The sequence below is a fragment of the Sminthopsis crassicaudata genome, chromosome 6 (assembly GCF_048593235.1).
Source record: "Sminthopsis crassicaudata isolate SCR6 chromosome 6, ASM4859323v1, whole genome shotgun sequence".
NCBI lineage: Eukaryota > Metazoa > Chordata > Mammalia > Dasyuromorphia > Dasyuridae > Sminthopsis > Sminthopsis crassicaudata.
Genome location: NC_133622.1, coordinates 199276822 through 199293541, shown reverse-complemented (window position 1 = coordinate 199293541; position 16720 = coordinate 199276822). Strand labels below are relative to the sequence as shown.

Below are 16720 nucleotides of genomic sequence, written 5' to 3'. Positions count from 1 at the left end.
AGAAGGAGAGAAGGTATATCCAGTACTGGAAAAGGTGGCCAGGGAGGCTGAGTCATCAGGGAAAACTAGTTTTCAATAAGAGGTAGTAAACTTGAGGAGGGGGAGAGGAATTGATTTAAAACAGAAGATAATTTGCTGTCTATGAAAAAAGCATTTCTGAGGTCACAGTGGAAAGGTTGGAAGGGATTAGGATGCAACTTTTAGGTGGCTTTCCAGAATATTTTGTGATAATTAGGAATTGGAAAGAAAATGAATACCTATCACTTGAGCAAAGGCTAATCAAATTGTAATGCACTAACATAATGGAATAATGCTGAGTAGTAAGAAATGGTGCATATATAGAGAAGTATGGAAAGATCAATATGAACTGATGGAGAATAAAGTAAAGAGAGGCAAGAAGAAATTACACAACAATTATAATGCAAATGAAAAGAATAACTACATACCAAAAATCAAAAGTAAACCCAACAAAATTATCAAAATAAAATAGGACTTGAATGAAGACATATGAGAATACATACCCAAAACACCCCTTGATTGAAATGGGAAGTCCCCAGGTATTATGTATTTGGACTTATTTGATATATCACTCAATTATGCTGGGGGTGGGGTTTCTCCCATTTAAAAATGTGATTTTTTTTTTTTCATAGTAACGGGAGGGGACAATAAGATGATGTTAAAAAATATTACATCAAGCAGCTAGATGGAGCAGTGGATAGAGCACGCCCCCTGAAGTCAAGAGGACCTGAGTTCAAATCTGATCTCAGACACTTGGCACCTCCTAGCTGTGTAATTCTGGGCAAGTCACTTAATCCCAGTTGCCTAAGCAAATAATAATAATTATATATATATATATGTATATATATATATATATATGACATCAACAAAAACTCATGAAAGAAAGAAAGAAAAAAGGGGGAAAAGAAGAGAAGGAAGGAGGAAGAGAGAAAGAAAAAACTTTGCTTGGAAATATGAAAAGCTATCTGACCAAATTTAGATTGAGATGAACATCTCACACAAAATAAACTCCAAATGTCGAAGTTACCAAGATACAAAAAGGTCACATAATGAATAAACTAAAACAACAGAGAAGGAAGTACATTTCATACAAATTGATAGTGGATAAGTTCTTTAACTAATAGAAAAAAATCACAGGAAAAGAAATAAAACTATTTTGATTACAGAAAATTGAAAAGGTATGACATAATAGGAATGCCTGCCATCTAGGGGAGGAGATGGAGGGAAAGAGGGGAAAAACTCGGAACAGAAGGGAGTACAAGGGATAATGTTGTAAAAAAATTACCTATGCATATGTACTGTCAAAGAAAATATTATAATTATAAAAATTAATAAAAAAAACAAAGAAAAGGTATGACATAAACAATATCAATGCAATTAAAATTATGTAAAAGCAATTAACTGGGTGGAAAATCTTTGTAATAAGTTTCTTTGAAAAAAAAGTTCATTAAACAACCTCTATATAGAATTGTGTCAAGCACACAGAAACAAGGGACTTCCTTAATAGATATGTATTCTACTTTCAGTTTGGGGTTTTTTTTTTTTGTTTTGTTTTTTGTTTGTCATACCAGAGAGTCTCTCTGGCTCTGAAAATATTAGTTACATAACAAACACTATTATGTGTACTTAAAATAATATAAAATTATCTACAGCACAGATATTTAACAGTGTCATTTTTATTTGTATTCTAAAAGCCACTCCTTTTTCTTTTTTTTTTTTTTCTCCTGAGGCTGGGGTTAAGTGACTTGCCCAGGGTCACACAGCCAGGAAGTGTTAAGTATCTGAGATCACATTTGAATCCGGTCCTCCTGGATTCAGGGCTGGTGCTCTATCCACTGCGCCACCTAGCTGCCCCTCTTCCTTAATAGATATGAATAAGAAATTCTTAACAAAACAAAAAAAAAACAAAAAAAAAAAAAAAAGGGCAATCTAAAAATATATAAAAATATTCCTGGTAAGTGACGATAGAAAAAATGTATATTAAAATATTCTTATTTTGTACTTGATCATCAAACTAGCAAAGGTTGCCAAAAATAGGAAAACAACTGTTGGAGGTAGACAAAAGAAAGCCAAAATAGTCCACTGTTGAGGGCTTCTGATAGTGGGGGGGACTGCAGATAGAAGATATACAATCTTTTTAGCTCCCCATCCCCCTGCAGGCTGGCAATTTCCTGAGAAGTTAGGGGACATCACATCCTTTGCTATCTCCTGGATTTATAAGCACCAAAGTGCCTTGGAATAGTGAAAGTGCCTTTGAATAGTGTAAAATAATCTCTACCTCTTTCCTGAGGTCAGTATAGGCATATATAATGATAAGATAAGCTTGAAAGTTGGCACCAGAACGTCTGGACAACTGCAATTACAGGATGTCCTTGGAACCATAAATATGACAAGATCTTATCGGGGACTATCTGACATAAACCAGAGACTTAAGGTGTACAGATCACCACATGTTGCTTCTCTAGAACAAAGGAATTCCTGAAAGTTAACCCATGCATGGTAAATACTCTCCTTATGTAACCCTATGGTATATAAGTGCTTAGAGTTGATCAATAAAGCAGCTCTCCTATATTCACTCCTTCTCCTGGGTCCTGTCTCCTCAATCCTCCACTCCAACAAGGCTCTGGCTGGTTTTGGAGCTCTCCCTGCAACAGAGAGAACACAGCAGCTGTTAATGGAGCTATAAATTGGTATCATCATTTTAGAAAGCAGCTTCGAGCCATATCCAAAAAGTCACTAAACTGGGTACTATTTGACCCACAATGCCACTAATGGGCAGATACCACAAAGTGAGAAATTAAAAAAAAAAAAAAAAAAAAAAGATGGAAAGGAAACATATCTACAAAAAGAGAACATGGCAGAACTCTCTCATACAAAAGATTTGTAAACCAAAGAGATGCTTATTAAGTAGGCAACAACTACTAAGCAAATTATGATATAGACAGATAATAGAATGTTATTGTGCTGTAAGAGTGATAAAGGGAAATGGGAATAGGTTCCGAGATACATGGAAGGATTTATGTAAACTGATGCCCACTGAAGGTAACAGAAACAAGAAGACAATTTATAAAAGGCCTGCAACATTATAAAGAAATATAATTGGGTGAGACCTAAGAACTTGGATCAATACAATGCCCCTTGCAGGGTCCTTGAAAGCATCCTCTATCTTTTGGTTCAACAAATATATCAGCAAGATTTGATGTTTTGTTGGTACAATTATTATATCCATTTTGTAAATGATGGAAAAATGGAAGATTTCTTTTTTAAAAATTTGTTTGTATTTCTGAACTTAAATAATAAACACCAGTACTTTCATATAGAAAGAATAAGAGATATAAGATTACATACATGGGATTATTACATCAGACTTTAAAAAGTGTCCAATAAATTCAATGATAGTACCAAAACTGTAATGATTATCAGTGATTACTTTTAAAATTCCTTCACTGATGCTTTTCCCTTCCCTTGACTTCCCTTCCTTTTGTTTCCCTTCCTTTTTCTTCCTTTTCCTTTCTTTACCTTCCTTTTTATTCTCTTGCTTTCCTTCTTTTCATTCTTCTTTCCTTTCCTTTTCTTTCTTGTCTTTCTGCTTCCCTTTCCCTTTTCTTTCCTTTCCAATTCTCATTTTCTTTTCTTTCCTTTCCTTTCATTATGACCAAGAGTTACTTTCTTCCCAATTCTGTTTGCCTAAAGCTTTTTTTTTTTAAATTCCTCCTTTGTACCAAATTTGTGTAGTTTTATCACCCAAGTATATACACACATTGGCCGTTGTATTAAGATTATATATATTATATTCTGTATCACTGTATTCTGTACAATATCAATCAGTAAAAAGCTTATTTCATCAACTATCTTATAGAATTATGAATGGTCATTATATTGATCAAAGTTTTTAGGTCACACCAAAATATTTTCTTTGCAATGTTGCAGCCATTTTATAAGTTGTCTTCCTGTTTCTGCTATTTTAAGCTAAAGTTTTTTAACAGTTTGACTAAGGATATACCCAATCTCCAGTCATCTTGATGTATATCTTGCCACTGGACCCAGATGACTCTGGAGGGTAAACTGAGGCAGGTGCCCTTGCACAGTACTCCCTCATTTGCATGTCATGGCATCACCTCCCTGATGTCATGGTTTTCTTTGAGAATGAAGGACAAATAATAACCTCTATGAGTAGGAATAGAAGCTGCCCCACTGGGGACAGAATTAGAACTGGGCAGTTGGGCAACACAGGTACTTTTCTTTTCTTCTTTCCTCTCTTTTCCCTCTGTCCATTTAGGATATCATACTCTTACCTGTGGATGCTCTGTCCAATTGAATGTAAATTTTGGTTGCCGAAACCTTGAGATTGTAAATTCAACTCATTCTGATTCTCATAGATTGATTAATACTAGATCCCAGGCTAAGACCCACTTGATCATTGGTTTGAGCCCTAATTGGCTCAGAGTGAATGGAAACAGCAATTCTTTCCATTTTGGTCAGAAACCTCAAGGGTCTTCCCCTGCAGCTGATTTTTTTGACTATGTAAAAAAGGTTATGCTCTGCCTCATTTCTTACCTTGCATTAATCACTGATTAGGTGTTGCTTCAGTCAAGCTGAGGTCTGTTAAAGATCATAGCTTTAAAAGGCCAAGGAATGAGGATTCTTGGAAGATAGCAGAGTAGGTTAGTAAATTTCAAGCTCTTCCCAATTTCTTCCACAAACAGAACAAATTTGCACCTTAGAACATAGACTAGTGAGAAAACAAGAAGACTTGAAGCAGAACTGGGGTCCTTTTGGTACAGCACAATAAGATCTGAAGAAAGACCAGAGCCAGGATTTCTTGTCTGAAGTGCAAACACCTCCAGGTTTGCTCCTAGAAGCACCAAGTGGGGACTCCTCAAGCGAGATGGATGGGCTGGGACCTCAGCAGGAACTCCAGAGACTGTCACCTCCCACACTATTTGTGGAGTTGGGGTTTAAGTCCAGGAAGACTGAATGAACCTCAGCTGATTGGGAACACCAGGTCCAGCTGTACTGCTGAGACCCAAACTGGGTGAAAAGAAACTGGCAGCTCATGAGTGCTGGAAACATCGGGGCAAGGATGCTGCTGGCTGTGGATACTTGCAGGACAGTGAAGCTCTTGGTTTGGGGTTAATGGTCAGAGTGGCAAGCTAAAGGGAAGCTTGAGGCATCATTGTCCCTGCCTCATGATTCGAGATGCTTACACTAATACCTCTTATAAAAAAATGAACCAACAAAGAAGAAAGAATCCCTTTATTGAAACATTATGGGAACAGGGAAAACCAGGATTCATCTTCAGAGGAGAACATTTTAGTGTGTTAAAAAAAAAAAAGTGTCTACCCCAAAGAGTAGCATGAAAGGGCTCCCAGCCAAGAGAGAATTTATAGAAGAACTCAAAAAAATTCAAAAATCAAATAAGAGTCATTGAAGAAAAACTAAAGAAAAAAATTTAGCCATCCAAGAAAAAGCAAGATTATGGGGGGGGGGGGAAGAAAAGGAGGTACAGAGTCTCGAAGATTAAAATAACTCTTTGAAAACTAGAATCGGGCTAAGGGAAGACTGTGAGGCTATGAGAGATCAAGAAATAACAAAACAGATTATAAAGAATGAGAAAATAGAACATAATGTGAAATATCTCATAAGAAAAACAACAGATCTGGAGAACAGATCAAGAAGAGAAAAATATAAGAATATTGGATTGTCTGAAAGTTGTGATCAAAAAGAGAACTTAGATAATTCAGGAAATAACCCAAGAAAATTGTCTTGGTGTGATAGAACATGAGGGGAAAGTAGAAATAGAAAAAAAATCCACCAATCACTACCTCAAAAAGATCATTTTGTGGAAAATACATAGGAATATTATTGCCAAATTTTGAAACCCACAGATCAAAGAGAAAATTTTGCAAGAAACAGGAAAAAACCAATTCAAATACACTGGAGCTATGATTAAAAATTGTACAAGACCTATCAGCAGCTACCATAAAAGACCATAGGTCTTAGAATTATATCTACAGACAAGCAAAAGAACTAGGCCTACAGCCAAAATTATCATATCCAGCAAATTTATTCATAATTTTCAATGAGGAAATAATGGACATTAAGCAAACTTGCAGATTTTCAGGACTTTCAATCAAACCCAAACTTAACAGAAAATTTAACATTTAAGAGCCAATATAAAAGAGCAATTTTAAGGAACTCAACATGGACAAACTGTTTAAACATGGACAAACTGCTTATGTTTGTTTTACATGGAGAATGTATACTTTCTGTTTAAGATTTACGTCAACAATAGGGTAAGCACAAAAGAAAGATTGGCAAAGGTAAAAACAGTAATTAATGTTATACAAATAAGGTTAAAAGGAAGAATAGGCACAAGCATTAGAGGGGGGAGGAGGGCTTTTAGTTCTGAAAACCTATCACATTGGGAATTGATTCAGCAGGAAACACTACATATATATCATGAAGGAAATAGTACCCTCCAAAATATATAAAGAAATAAGGGGGAAGGGGATAGGTAGATGGGGAAGCAAAAGGTGAGGGAAGAAGACAAGGGAGGGGTGGAGGAAGGGTGGGGAGATTAAGTCAAATTATGGAGCAGAATTTAATTAAAGAGTCAGCAGGGATAGGAAAGACGTGTGTATCTGGGGGAGGGGGTGAGTGTGTGTATGTATGTATATATCTATAAATGTGTACATAAACATATCTTTTCTTAACTATTGCCTGTTTTGGGGGGGGGAGACTGAAAGGGGAGGGAAAGTAAATAAGCTACAGAGCAGAGAACAAAAGAACAATATACAAGGAAGTAAAGAAAAGACAGACACTCATGAATATAATTTCTTCTACTAGTATATATATAGTTTCTTAAATTGGTATTTGTTCTCATATATTTTGAATCTTCCCTGATGTTCTGCTGGGCACATGATAGAAGATGTTCTCTTTTGTCTTATTTCATTTTGTTTTGTATTGCTTTTCTGTTTTTCTTTCTGCTTATTGTTTCTTCAAATAAAATAAATTGGGGGGGGGGGGAGGCCAAGGTTTTCAACTGCATCCAGGAACATGGCCAGTCATCCTGATCTATATCTTACCACTGGATCCAGCTGACTCTGAAAGGTAGAGAAAGGCCTTTATCAGAAAAATTTACTGTAAAGATTTTCTACCTAGTTAACTGCTTCTTTACTAATTTTAACTTCATCAATATTAGTTGGACCATAGTTTTTCAATATTCTGAAATCAAAAGAGCTCATATTGTTTTCCTGTGAATTTCACTTTTAGTTAAGAACTCATCCCCTATCAATTGGCATGAAATGTACTCTCATCTCTAGTCTTTTAATTTGTTCATTATGTGATCTTTCTGTATCTTGGTAATATATATTTGGAGCTTATATGGTGTGATATATTCATCTAAATCTAATTTTGTGCCAGATTACTTTTAATGTTTCCTAGAGAGATTTTTTTCTTTTCCCCTTCTTCCCTCCTAAATAATTTCTAGAATTAGGAATTTCTAGAATTTCTCAATAGTTCCTAGAATTATTGAGCTACATGAAAGCCATGATAAAAAAAGAGCCTAGACATCATCTTTCAAGAAATTATCAAGGAAAACTGCCCTGATATTCTATAACCGGAGGGTAAAATAGAAATTGAAAGAATCTACTGATTATCTCCTAAAAGAGATCCCAAAAGGAAAACTCCCAAATATTATAGTCAAATTCCAGAGCTCCCAAGTCATGGAAAAAAATTGCAAGCAGCCAGATAGAAACAAATTGGGATAACACAAGATTTGGCAGCTTCTACATTAAAGGATCAGAGAGCTTGGAATATGCTCTTCCAGAGGGCAAAGAGCTAGGATTACAACCAAGAATCACTTACCCAACAAAACTGAGTATAATCCCCCAAGGGGAAAAATAGATATTCAACAAAATAAAAGGCTTCAAGCAATCTTGATGAAAAGACCAGAGATGAATAGAAAATTTGACTTCCTAATATAAGAATCTAGAGAAGCTTTAAAAAGTAAACAAGAAAGGGAAATCATAGAACTTAACAAGGTTAAACTTTATATGTTCATGATATATTCATGATATTTGTAACTTCCTCATCATTAAAGTTAGAAAGAGTATATATAGACTGTATAGCATATATAGAGGATACAGATTGAATATGAAATGATGAAATGTAAAAATAAAAAATAAAACTAAGAAATGAGACAGAAATGTCCTGGGAGAGAGGGAAATAGAGAGGTAGAATGGAGTAAATTATCTCACATAAAAGAGGCAAGAAAAAAATTGTAGGAGAGAAGTGGGGGAAGGAGGAATAAGAGGTGTGAGTGAATCCCTCAAAAAGGAAATAACAAATTCAATTGGATGTAGAAATCCATCCATATAGGATAATAGGAAAGGAAGGAAATGGGGGGGGGGGGAAGGTTGAAGGTTGATAGAAGAAGATAACACATTAGAGGAGGGGAGAGTCAGAAGCAAAACTTTTGAGTAGAAACATGATTAAAGGAGATAGAGAATAGAATAAACAGGGAGAAATACAGTTAGAAAGACATCTTGTAAGTGTCTGAGTCTGGATTTGAATTCAGCTCTTTCTGACCCAAGGTTCAGTCCTCTTTAACTACTTAGCTACCTAGCTGTCTGATGCTAATTAGAGAAATACAAATTAAAACATCTCTGAGATACTTATCTTATAATTATCATATTGACTAAGATAGAAAATTTTAAAAAGTAAAATAATTCTGGAGGGGCAGTGGGAAAGAGTTGTGAATTAATCTAACAATTCTGAAAACAATTTGGAACTATGTCCAAAAAAGCTACTAAGCTGTACACCAAACCCTTTGGATCAGGGATATTACTATTAAATAAATACTGAAAAAGGTTAAAGAAAGAGGAAAATAACTCACAAGTATGGTTATACACAGATATAGAAAAATATACATATACATATATAAACACATATATAAATATATATTATCTGTTTGAGGTGGCAAATAATTAGTAATTGAAGAGGTGCCCATCAAAGATGAAAGGCTGAATGAGTCATGGTATATAAATGTGATGGAATACTGTTACCCTGTAGAAATTACAAAGGGATGATTTCAGAGAAACCTAGAAGGGCTTATATGATCTGGTGCAGAGTACATGAGTAGAACCAGAAGAATATTTTATATAATAAGAATACTTTTGATGGAAGTGGAAATCTTCAACATAAAGAAGATCCAACTTACTTCCAGCTGATCAATGATGGACAGAAACAACTACACCCAGAGAAGGAACACTGGGAAGTGAATGTAAATTGTTAGCACTACTGTCTATCTACCCAGGTTACTTATACCTTCGGAATCTAATACTTAATGTGCAACAAGAAAATTGGATTTACACACATATATTATATCTAGGTTATACTGTAGCACATGTAAAATGTATGAGATTGCCTGTCATCTAGGGGAGGGAGTAGAAGGAGGGAGGGGAAAATCTGGAAAAATGAATACAAAGGATAATATTATTTAAAAATTACTCATGCATATATACTGTCAAAAATGTATAATTATAAAATTAATTTTAAAAAATAGAATACTAATTATCACTACCATATATGATTTCACAGGAAACCATAATGAACCAGGCTATACAACTTCATTGAGAAACTTCATTAACATTAACTCATTATCAATAGTTTTGGAACTCACACCTAATGAAATTTATCTTATGGAAATATTTTTTCTTTACCACACATTATACCAACCTTGCACTTAAGCACATGAAAGTACACTTCAATACCACATTTGAGGGCCATTTTAAACAGCAAAATTGCCGATAAAAACCACAAAAATGAAAAAAGTTATATTAAATAGTATAAAGGTCCATTCCTTACCATATAAGAGAAGAAACTGGAAGGCAAAGAAAGCTTCAGTTTATTGACCTCAGCTGGGATCTTCTATATCAGGTGACTCACATTTTTCACCACTTTTTGCATGTGTATAATCTGCAAAGGGCTGCAAGTATTGATTTCATACCTACGAGTACGTTTTAATGCTTAGGCAAATTGATAAATACATAATCCAAGAATAACAAAAATTAATTGGATTTTATTTGAACTTGGCTAATAACAGAATTTGTTGTCCTTAACTATATATATATTTGTAACAGATTAATTTTTTCTTGCTTATTCAAATGCTGAAGGGGAAAGAAATGTGGATCTGAAAACAAAATAGAATTTTGTTTTTAATGAAACAAACTTCTAGGTCACACAATCAACAAAATGGAATAAGTGTTTTTTCTCCATGATCTCTGCCCCAAAGCTAAAGCAGCTTCAGATATTTGAAAGTCTTAGGAAGAAGACCAGAACAGAATAAATTATTTGCATTTCAAATATCTCAGACAACAGAAATACAGGAAAGGTCAATAAATCCAGCAGCCAGAGACCACAACAATGGAGTGACAGCAGGGATATCAGTAAGAGGTTTCTTTTTTAAATATATAAAAATCTGATGGCAAAAACAGTGAAGATATGGGTCTGGGGTGTTATGTACAGAACCTGGAGATATGCTGCTTACAGATGAATCAAATGTTTTTTTATGAGACTGTATTACAAAATGGGAAGATACATGAAGTAGGGGGAAATAATAGAGGTATAGAAGGGAATGTGTAATGTGCCTGAGTCAAATGAAGGGCTAGAACTAAATAGAAGGTTACCTTTATGGCCTCCCGAAGAAAAGAACCTATGTGGGAGTGGGTAAGGAGGAAAGGGAAAGAATTGAGAAGGCTGGAGGAAGGAAAGTGTTCCTTGATTCAGTATTAGAAGGGAATTTCATTGATAAAAGCTCCTAATGAGATTTCCTGTGATTTGTGATGAAGATGTTGCACTGGGTGTTGGTTTGTCCACTCATCCTATCTTAGGATCCCCTTGAGTTCTGCCAATCCTACTTGAGGTAAGTTATGGATTCCCCTTTGAAAATTTTTCCTGGATTATATGATGATCAACTATGAGGGACTTGGCTCTTCTCAGCAATGCAGTGATCCAAAATAATTCCAATGGATTTGGGATTTGAAAAAATAAAAATACTATTGAGAAAAAAAATTCAAGGAACAGAGAGATATCATTTTCTTATATTGTAAAACACTCAATTATGGTTTCTTGGCAAGGTTTCATAGTTGGATGCTTTCTCATACTTTCAATGTCTTGGAACAAAGGAAAGAGCCCCATGGAATCAATTTAGCATACTGAAGATTCTTACAAATGCTGCCACATTATTTCTAACCACTTGGGGTCTGAGCCCAATTCAGTTGTGAATATAAAAATAATGAATATTTTGACAAGTTTATAAAATATTTTACACATCTGATCTTATTTGAACTTCCCAAGGTTGGTTGTATTTACAGTTAAGGAAATTGAGAACTGGAAAGGTTAAATGATTAGATCATGGTTAACATTAAGGAAAGTTGCAAGAAGCAGACAAAGCTTACTAAATTAAACTTTATTTCCCAATTTTTCATTCTGAGCTTGCATACACTGAGTTTTGTATGAAAAACTTCCTCTCTTCCACCCAAGTAAAACATGTCCTTCAAGATACAAATAAAATGTCTCTTGCTCAAAAGTCCTTATCTGATTATCCCCAGACTGCAGATGCCATCCCTATTCTTAAGTGTTATTCTTAACTTACATTAGGATAAAGCAATATGTTTGGCTGTATATGTCACAAATAAGTGTCAAGGACTCCATATGTAGTTGAGGGGGAAAAAAATACATTTCAGTCTCTTTGCACTTGATTCATTTTAGTGCTATTGTGTAGCGACCTGATGAATGAATTCTATGTGAGAATCATGTCAATGTGTAGGAGAGGGGCAATAAGTAGCAGATAGGGATCCAAGAAACTTACAACCCTTCCATTTCCTATGTCCAATTGTATAGGATTACATATGTATGTGTTATATATATGTATGTATGTATATGTATATATAATGGGATCTGAACAGTGAGAACAACATATCTCATACAAAACAATGGAGATCAGTCTCCCATAGTCAAGAAGATAATCAAGCAGTATAAGTTTCCCTAAGGCACAGAACATGTCTTATACTTTAATTATATCCCACAGCACCTATCACATTCCTGATCATATATAAAGAAAATGAACAAACAGAAATATATTGAATATCAGAGTTAGGAAAGACCTTAAAAGCTCATTCTTGACCTAAGAACCATAACTTAAAGCAAGCTAAAGAACTCCAGAGAACTTTTGAATCAGATTAAAAAATAATTGAGAGATAAGAGAGAACACCCCACTCCTGTAAACCAGTCCTTTATAGAGATGGGAGATTCACAAGTGTTACACATTGCACAGGTTTTCAGACTTTTAAAATGTGTTGATGACCTATGCGGATTTTTTTTTCCTCTCTAAAAAAAAGTACTATTTGTTATAATAGTGAGAGGAGAAACAAAATTATGTAAGATAAATAAAATTATGGGGGCAGCTAGGTGGCGCAGTGGATAGAGCACCAGCCCTGAATTCAGGAGGACCCGAGTTCAAATCTTGTCTCAGACACTTAACACTTCCTAGCTGTGTGACCCTGGGCAAGTCACTTAACCCAGCCTCAAAGTGGGGGGGGGGGGAAATCTGGGCAATAAAATTATGTAAGAAACAGAACAAGAAAAACATTTTTTTAAATGTATAATGGAAACATTTCATAAAATAAAAATTATTCTATTGCATAATATTAATTTATGATTTTTAAGTCAATTTGTGGCTGACAGAGAACCATATCTTATACCAATAGCACCTCACACTATTTTCTAGGGACTAATGATTTAGCTCTCCAGCAAAAGGAGTTGTCGATCATAACTGTTTTCATAGCAAATCATTGTACCATCATCAGAGGACAGGGGTAGATAAGATAGTAACTTCCAGGTTTGGTGGTCAAAGGTGGGTCAAAATCTGTGACCATATTCTTGACTAAAAAGACAAGAAAAATAAGTGTATTCACTCTTCCAAATGATAGCCCTTAATTCTTAAGTTGGCCATCATCCCTCCTTCCCAGAAGGCTTCTCTTCTTTAAGATAAACATTTTTGGCTTCTTCAACAAATTCTCATAATGTATAAACTTCTACCCTCACCATAAGCTTCAGTGTTCTATAAACATTCTTATTTACCAGTGTCCTTCCCAGAGGTGACTCCCAGAACTAAATACCATATGCTATGACCAGGCCCAAGTGCCTCTGGAACATGACATTCCCAATATAAGACACTCAAAAATCTCAAATGGATTTTTTATCAATTTTGATATTTCTTCCCACAATGCATATTGCAATTCATTTGTTTCTGCTGACCCTCTGAGAATCTTATACATACCTTTCCTAAGTTCACCCAGAAGATCCATCCAGTGTGCTAGAGGCTTTAATCACTTCTGAGTTTGCAAAGATGTCACTGAAGAATTCAGTCTGTCCTGATGTCATCCCTCATATTTGACATGAGCGGTCCACCTTCTTTTCACGTGATTCCTTAATGATTCCTCTTATCTCTCTTCTATGAGGTTATGCAACAGTACATGGCTTGATGGAATCAGCATAAGGTCATCTAAACAAGAACATTTGCTGTTTCTAACTATTCACAAGGAACCATCCAGAACAATGGGGAACAGATCTCCTGTTCTTGGTATTAATCAAAATTTATCATAAAAATCTTTACATATCACCTCTATTTTGCTTTTGTTGATTGTTCTTCAGTTTTCGTGCTTAAATATTATTAAGATCAATTTGCTTAGCTGAATCTTGTGACAACTTTCTTCAAATTGACTTTATCTACTATTGGTTCACTTTACTTTATGAGATGGTATTATTCACAATAAGCATCAACTGTCTCTGTAAGACTTTACAAAAATACTCCTATTCCAAACCAGTGCTGACTCTAGATGACAGTATTTGTGGATGTAAATCCTTTTTTGGAACTTGCAATCTTATTGTAGGGTCAGTCATTATAATTGATATTGATGTAATTTTTTGCTGTGATTTTTCCCATTTTTCATGACTAACTGTATAAATAGTTCAGAACTGAGTTGCTTCAATTGCCTGTCTTATCTCTCCTTATTATTCTTTCTTCTAGCTTTGACTAAGATTGATCTTTGCTCTAAAAAGCTGGTCATTAAACTATACAAAGGCAGTTGATAATATGGTGGTTCTTACATCAACAGTGAGTTTTTTCCTGCCTGTTAAAATATAAGCAATTTCATTTTACGACACTTTTCAGTGCTCACAATATACAGTGCCTATTTTTTTCTTTTTCAAAGAAAGTAGTCATGATATAATGGCAAAAAAAAATTCTATGTAATTATCAAGTCTTTGCTTCTCTCATTCTCACTTCTTAATCCAGATTTTCCAGTATATTTCTCAACATAGTCAAATTTTCCAACTTTTGTAGTGTTGTTACTTTCAAAGCATAAGGTCTTATTTTGGGATTTTTTAAAGTTTTCATAGAATTTCTTTACTTTTTAATCCATTACAATTGATGTCAGGGCATAAGATAAAATTATTTTCAGAGTGGTCTTTTTTCCTACAAGTAGATAAATAAGAACAAGGTCTTTGACACAATGATTCATATTTCCTCTTTCTTCCAGAAAGTACCTTCATTTTAGTTGCAACTTCCTTCTTTCTTCTGGTTTTTTTGTTGTTGTGGAAGAAATATCAAGGTTGACATGATCTAGATCCTCCAGTAGTAGGGCTTTTTATTGGCTGCTGGCAAGGGTTTCATACTAAATGAGTATCCACAGGGAAGTTAATGTAAAACAATTTCAAAATTGTGGGATTCTTTTCTGTCATCTCTGATACCAGCAATCACTACAAAGAAGCTGCAGAAAATAATGGACAGTTACTTTAAATTTTTCTGTTTTATGGGTTGACATGACCAAAGAACTCATTAGGAAATAGTCAGTCTACTGGTGATGAACCTCTTTTTACTTAGCTAAACTAGCTTTTGAAAAGTTTCCCTTATCTGTCTTTCGAGCTACACTTGAATCCTTTATTGCATGGTAGAACTTGTTAAAAGTTACTTACAGTCCACAGATATTTTAGTGGGGAGACAGGCTGTTCTTTGTACCTGATGAAATTAGAATAGAATTTTGCAAAGTACACTCTGCTTCTCTTAATGCAGCCTAAGAGTATATGATTTTTTTTCATGGATCTCTCACTCTGTTGGCTTATACTGATAAACCAAACCCCAAACTTTTAAAAGTAAATGACTCCTTTATTTTGCACTTGCAGAGTTGTGTGTATTAAATCCAACTATAAAACTTAACTATCTTAAATTTATTAGATTGGATCTTTATAGAGAGAAGGTCCCAGACATAGTCATGCAAGATATCCATGGTTAGATGATGTGATCTGGATTAATAATGAGCAAAAAGGATTGGATGGAGAAGTCAGTTTGGTAGATGGAGAATTGAGAGTAGTGTTCTGAAAACCTAGAGAGAAGAGTTTCAAGGAGAAGAGGGTGACTGACAATTTCAGAGGCACAGAGATCGAGAAAGATGAAGATTAGGGAAAAAAAAGACTATTGGTTTTGGGAATTAATAGATTACTGGTAACTTTGAAAAGAGGCATTTCCAATTGAATGATGAAGCTGGAAGTCAGATTGTAGAGCGTTAACAAGAGAGGAAAATTGGAAGTTCTTCTCATAAACAACCTTCTGAAGAAGTTTAACCACAAAAAGGAATAAAGATAAAGGACAATAGTTAAAGGGTACAGATAGATCAAGTGAGGTTTTTTTTTTTTTTTTTTAATGTAGGGGAACATGTTGGTAGGCAACAGGAAAGTAGTCAGCAGAAAGAGACTGAAGATAAGGCAGAGAATGGGAATAATAGAGAGGGCAAGCTGATGGAGGAGAAAGAATGAAGTATTCTAATTTATACAGAAGAGGGGTTTGCCTTGGCAAGAAAAGGGTTACCTTTTTATGAAAGACAGAGATGGAAGAAGAAATAGCAGCATCTGAGTTATATGAGATTAGGACAGGAGAAAAGGAAGCTCTCCGGGAATAGCTGAAGTTTTTATCAGGAAAATATGAGACAAGAAATTCTCAGCTAACAGTGTATTGGGAAGGGAATCCATGAGAGGTTTGAGAAGAGATGAAAAGACTTGGAAGGGCTATTGTGGTGAGTGGTATGATAAATTAATTAGAAAGATATAAAAAGATCACCTAATAACAGCACTGAGTATGATCAAGGTTTTGTAAACATAAATTTATACTTAATCTAATCAGAATGGTTATATGATTTTTTCCCTCCTTCTTTCAGTAGCACCTGTGCAGCAGAAAAGGCAGAAGACAAGAGAGGATAATGCAAAGTTTAGATTTGGAAGGGAATATTCAAAGATAGGATAAGGAGATAAGGTACTCTAGGGAAGAGAACAGTGTAGAGTTAGAAAATAGAGTTCCATTTAATGAGTAAAGGAGGAGAATGTAGCTAGGGGTCAAAACATGGGAGGTCACAATGTAAGTGAAGAACAGAGTTTGGAATTGTAAGGGAGAAGTAAGGAGTTTATAGTTTGTGATCAGATAAAGGAATTTCAAAGTTCATGAACATAGTGCTTATGCCTTTGTGGGTGATGTCAAGATCAAAGATTTCTCTCTGCTATAAGTTATCATTTCCACTTTTCATAAGTCATCCCAAGCCATGGTCCCATCCTTTTTTGTTTCTTCTCAGAATAAAGATTTCTTTCT

General features: G+C 34.8%; 1 long non-coding RNA gene across 1 annotated transcript; it reads right to left on the bottom strand.

Annotated features, from left to right (window-relative positions):
- Positions 1-1956: 1956 nt before the first annotated feature.
- LOC141546572 (uncharacterized) lies at positions 1957-15016 on the bottom strand. Its single transcript, XR_012483337.1, has 4 exons — positions 13364-15016; positions 9889-10030; positions 4576-4662; positions 1957-2663 (listed from the first exon to the last, which is right to left on the bottom strand). It is a non-coding gene; the product is annotated as an uncharacterized LOC141546572 (long non-coding RNA).
- Between the last annotated feature and the right edge of the window lie 1704 nt (positions 15017-16720).